The sequence below is a fragment of the Carassius auratus genome, unplaced genomic scaffold (assembly GCF_003368295.1).
Source record: "Carassius auratus strain Wakin unplaced genomic scaffold, ASM336829v1 scaf_tig00025532, whole genome shotgun sequence".
Lineage (NCBI taxonomy): Eukaryota > Metazoa > Chordata > Actinopteri > Cypriniformes > Cyprinidae > Carassius > Carassius auratus.
In genome coordinates this window covers 1-6,372 of record NW_020525426.1, presented here as the reverse complement: position 1 = coordinate 6,372, position 6,372 = coordinate 1, and positions in this window count along the sequence as shown.

Below are 6,372 nucleotides of genomic sequence, written 5' to 3'. Positions count from 1 at the left end.
TCCTGTTTTACTCAGAAATACATCACATTATGGACACAAAAATGGTTGTTAATAACATTTTATGTTGATTTCAGTAATTCTCTTTGTAAACTTAGAATCTAGACTTCCCAAATTCAAGTTTATGAACTAAACTTCCTGAACAAATCAACTGCAATTTAATCGAACATTGCTAAGGGCTGTTACTATACTTTGTTGTGGTACTATAGTGACATAAAAGAAAACAGATCTATTTACAATACAGGAAACAGTGCCTATCACAGCCTGCAGACTGGAGCCATGTGAATCACGGGTGGGGATTTTCATCAGATCATTGCCACACAGAATGTCCAGCATTTGCTTCCAATTTTTGAAGGATCAAATTGACATCGGCGCAAATTGAATGAGAGGTTTGGAGCAAAACCATCATGCTAGAGGTTTGTACAGGAACCGAGCCGTGACTGGAAACCATCGTATCACAGCTGTACCACAAAATCAAACTGAACATACACACAACTGTAACAATGAGAAAACACTTTTGAGACTTTGACCAGGGATGGTATGTTTTGTCATGTTCTTATCATTAAACCAACTATCATCATCACTGTACACAGACAACAAAAAGAACAAAACCAAACGTGTGTTATCATGACAAACAGGAATTCCAGATAAGAGCTTTCAGAGAATTTGCAATCAAGATACAAATATTTAACCGAAAAAAAATTATACCAAAGCTCTTCATTCAATACACTGATAATCACAGGACTAAATGTTCACTAGCAGTATGGATTTTAACCTAAATATAGCATAAATGAAACTAAATTACTAATTACCTTTTATTACAGGGAATTTAACACTATTTTTATATTTTTGGGTGTAAAATTTGAGGAAAATATTGTAAATTGTGTAAAATTCTCTGTAAAAATAAATATGTTGACATTACTACAGGTAACAATTACACAAAGTTAGTTCAATAAAAAAATAAGGAGAAAAATAATATTTTTCTTTTTTTTTAATCATAATTTCTGTGGTAATTCAAGTGTTTTTTTTTTTTTTGTTTGTTTGTTTTTTACTTGCAAAATTCATACAGTAACAATAAAATTGCAAATACATAAACGATTTTACAGTTTTTCACCATATATGGTATGTTAACCTAGAGCTTTTGATGGCCTTTACCCTTTTGTAAAAGATAGTTCATTAAATTCATTAAAAAGGGTAGTTCACCTAAAAACTCCTTTTTTTTCACTCATGCCGTTTTAAATACATATTCTTGTATTTTGAAGCGGAAAGGACAAATTTCACACTTCTCTTTTTCTGTACAATGACTCTAATTTTGGCCAAGGCCAGCATGTTTTGTGTCGTAATGTGTTCGTATCACGAGTTGCATTTTATAGGACTGGATTAGCTTTTTTGTGCTACACAAAGCTTACTCAGTTTACACAAGAAAAATGTTGTAATATACCTCATGAAACTAAACTACTGATTTGATATATCAAAAAAAGCCAGTCATTTTAAACACAGTGAAGCAGAATAAAACCCTGAAATCTTCTACTCCAGTCCATGCAGTCAAAGATGATCGCAAATTCAATCTCAGCTCGAGCTTTTCTACAAAAGAAACCAAATCATTGGACACACAGTGGGGTTACAAATGTGCAGCACTCAAAGTTAGTGGTCCCACAGGCCGTGCCCTAACCTGACCCTAAAGAAAGGCCGTCTCATATGCCCACAGGTGAATATGGTTTTCATAACAGGGGTGTGTCAAACGTTTTCATAGAAAGCGTCCCAGCAGTAACACCTTTCGCTCAGTCTTCTCCCACATCTTCTGCTACAAAGGATCTGCTGTTATCCATTGGTGCTATTGAAGTGCTCTGGGAGACGGCCGGGCACACAGACGCTGCCAGCTGTATGAAGCGCTCTGTGAGGAGCTTAATGAAGCACCACAGTCTGACAGACTTACTAAGCGGGCAAGTTTTGTCTTTGGAAAAATGGGTTTGTTTGCGACCCCAATGGGTTAAATGAACACGGCCCAGCAATCAGACAAAAATAGTAGTTCATGCTTGTTACAAACAGTCTTTTATGGCCTGGTGCTAAAAAAAAATTCATTCAATTGTGGAGTGTCGGGTCTGTTTGAGGATCTGGGAGCGGACTCTACGGCCTACAAAGCCGGACTATTAAGATTGCTGAAACAATTGAGATTTACTGATGCCATTTCAACAACCTGATAATACCGCTTTTCAGAGTGCAAGAGCACCTGGCCTAATGAATTATTAAATGACAAAAAAAAAAAAAAAAAGTATAGTGGTGGTACCATGGAACAGCAATGATATCGGATTGTAAAAAATGGTTAGTGGTGGAATACTTAAATTTGCGCTATAGTCAAATGTACATCCAAGAAAACCATGGTACCACATCCAAAAAATGTTGTTAGTAAAGCACATGTAAAGCATGTAAAACATTACATTATTATCTAGGTAAAGTTAATGGTGTTAACTGGTTCACCTAAAATGCACTTGATTCATTATAAAGTCACCTTACAGACTGTGGATCACCTGGTTAAAAAAAAAAAAAAAAAACACTAAACATTTTAACAAAATCAGAACTGTCCCCAATTACTTTTGATATTCCTGGTCTTATTTGTGACCTGAAATGACAATTCATCAATTCATATTAAGTCACATTACAGTATAAATCAGTTTCCAAAGTTTTCACAAAATTCATACCAGAAAAAATAACCAGAAAAGAATAAAGACACTGGTGTTGGAAAATGGGCTGACAGATAATTACTAACAATTTTACATTTCTCTAGAAACCTGCAGTGTTTCTAAGTACCTACATGAAAGTCCAGCCAAATATACTGTAAAAAAAAAAAAAAAAAAAAGAAAAAAAATAGTAATGGTCTTACACAAATAAACTAGCCAGGAAGCAGCCCAAGCCACAATTACTAGTTTAAATTACTTAATCAGAATTAAGTCAATGGTGTGTGGAAAGCATTTCAACACACAAGCCGTTCAGCCAAAGAAATCTTGAAATAAACGAAATCGAGAGTTGTAACCAGTTCATAAAAACAATACTTGATTGTGGTTCACATTCACCACATATCAAGATATGCATTCATTTTGAAATTAATTTAAATTAGCTCTGTGAATTCTTTACTTAGCAGGACACTTTCTTAGATTTATCTGGCTGTAAATTATGTACTAAAGAAAAGTGACGCTTTGTAAACTACTGGACCCAGATCTGAATCATCACCACTGAAAAATGTAATTAAGTTCATTCAACAATGCAAAAATCCCATAGTCTCTTAAAATTCCAGTCATTTAACCTCATTAAAAGACAATCCAAAACACCTCTTAATATGGGTTTCAACCGGCTGTATTGCATGAAAATGCCGTTGAACAAGGAATGCATTATTCACCTCTCTAAAAACCTTCGCCAGTTTTAACAGGCTATAGGAGGAACTTTTACACTGAATTGAATCTTGTTTGTGTTCCAGAATGTGTAATCGCACAGAGAGATTCTGAGTTTGAAGGTTGTCTCCTTGAGATAAAATACACACAGAGCACCCAAGTAGCATGTTGACTCTTGTGTAACTCTGAGAATGCACCCTGAAAGACTGACAACATCATACGGGGAACTTTGAGCCAATAAGATTCACTTCCCCTCACAATGAGAACCTGAAAACCCAGCGGTTGTCATTTAAGGTTCATTCTTGTGCTGTGGCAGTAACACAACATTTACATGCCACTGTTTATCAGCTCTTGATTCAATAAAACACTCTGGTTCACATCTGAATCTGATATCATTTACTATCATTTCCTTCGTTAATGAAACACAAAATGTGAATTTCAACATATTATTTATACTGTACAACACTTGTTTTCAGGACAATTAAAGTGAACAGGGATGGACACTGTGAAATAAAAAGTACTAAAAAGTAGTCTGTATGGCTTACATTTTAGTTTGTTTCTCAAACAAAGCTAGCATGCTGCTTCTGAAGACTTGCAGCACACTTTTATGGTGCGTTTTGTCATTTTTGGAACTTGACTGTATCCATCCATGCCCACTTTCATGTGTAGCACTAGCAGCATAAACATTAACGTCTATGATCTCACACAGAAGAAAAAAAAAGCAAGTCATAGGTTTGCAGCAATGTGAGAGCAAGTGAGAAAACTGAACTGAAAACTCTTTTTTTATGTAAATAAAATCAGTTTAAAGTCCAACTCTATAAGCTGTATACAGGAAACATCACGCTCTGACATGACCCACATTTACAGAAGTAGCACTGAAGTGTGTCAGCAGAACACATCCACTACAACCCTGGATGCTTACGAAAGAGGAGTAGAAACCGCAGTTCACTTAGGCCAAAACACAGGATATTAATACAACCTGATAACTTTACCAGTTAGAGGACTTTAACAGAGAGTCAATGTCTACAATTGCCATAAAACAAATAAAACCTGAAATGAACCACCCTAAAAACTAGTGATAATGGCAAAGCCAATTAATCGTCCAAAATATTTGTCAAATTTAATACCATAAGCATTGGATGGTAACACTTGGCAGATCTTCTGAGGTTAAATATTGTGCAAAAAAAAAATAAAAAAAAATGTTCATTTAACTTCCCATGTTCATTTATTAAATTATATATGGTCTTCTTCTACCATATAAGGCACTGGACAAAAACAATCCAGGTTCATTGTAAAAATAAGCCTGTAGTGACATTTCTGCAAAATATCCCACATTGTGGAGCACTTTCTAAGTACAATGTCCTATGAGCGGAGCTAAAAGCATATTTTATCTGACACAGACAAACTTGAAATTGGCCAAATTTTAATATGATGGTTATTATACGCTGCAGTTCAGAAATTATATGTCCAGCGAGAGGAGCTAAAAGGTCAACACATCACCTACGCTAAGCACTCGTCAAAAGTGTAATGCTGTACCAGGTGAGCTACAGAGCACATTTACTAGAAAAGCCATACATATGGAGCTGGTTTTTTGATGAAAATAGTTTTATTTATCTTCTCTTCTCAATTAATTAGATCTAAACTCTGCCACAATACTTATAAGGAAAAAAGTTTGTTGGTGTTTCACTATCTCTAGCATTCACTTCAGATGGAAGCTGCAGGGATATGTATAGGTACATTATTCAGGTTTTGCAAAAATGAGGCAGAGCAAATATTTCCAGTGAACCTATGAGGGGGTGGGGGGGGTTAAAAAAGCCTTACATGACACATCACACCTCTTAAAATAGAAAAATCTTTTAAGATCTCTTAAAAAGTATGAAGCTCAACAGTTTAACGTTTTATGAAGAGCTGAATCAACCTTAAAAAAAAATCTTAAAACTTCAGTAAATTCACAGGAGTCACGTTACCTAGAACTGAAAGATGCTTTCTGATATAACCCTCCTGATCGGATCTACGTAATTGTAACTGTAAACCTACATCTCAGCAAAACCAGGGTCACATTTCACTGGCTCAATATTAAACTCATTTTGTTTAACGTGAGATAACTTCACATCAGCGTAAATAACTGCCTGCACTGCTTCATGCCAGACCACAGGCTTGACCGGTTTTAGAACTCGCTTTTCTGGGTATGCACTAAAATCATGGACAAACTGAAAGGCATTGTTTTCACTGAAACCACTTAACTGTTACTGGCACATTAGAGGGGACTGCGCAATAGCCATAGGCCACATGCTTTAGCCTGTACTACAAAAGACATATTAACATTAACAACACGTGTCTCATGATGACATGTATAGTCTTCCTTGGATGATCACACTGTTTTAACACTAACAAGAAAGCATCAGACATGAGACTGACTAATCAATTAATCATGTATTAATGAAACATCATATGAATGTTTGACTCACTAGTTATGTCAACGAATAGTATGGTTAGTGTGTGAGTCTTATAAAACCGGTCAAGAACATGTCCAAAATTGTTTTTTATAGCGTTATTAATTTTAGTGACATTTTCATGAGCTTATCTGTCATTACTACAATGCACATTTTTTCTGATTATTCTCAATGGTGAATCCGAATACTGTGATAGAATTTTAAATGGAAATTATGTAAATATGGCATAAAAAAATTGGTCCTCCAAATCAACTGTGAAATACATTAAAAGCATCGCATGAAGGTGGGGCCTTTGGATCAAAACACTGTGACACATTTTATATTTAAGATAACACTCTAAACTAACATCTGAACATAGAACAAGTCAATTTTCAGTGGTCACATGGTTATTAGAATGCCAGAACACAGAAATTTCACAGCTGACTCTCAGAAGAAACCAGATCAATGTGGACATCAACCAATGTCCAGAGCTGACAACTCAATACGTCCCATCATGTAGGGGGTGTAGTGTAGATCCCCATGGGACATTAAAGGGG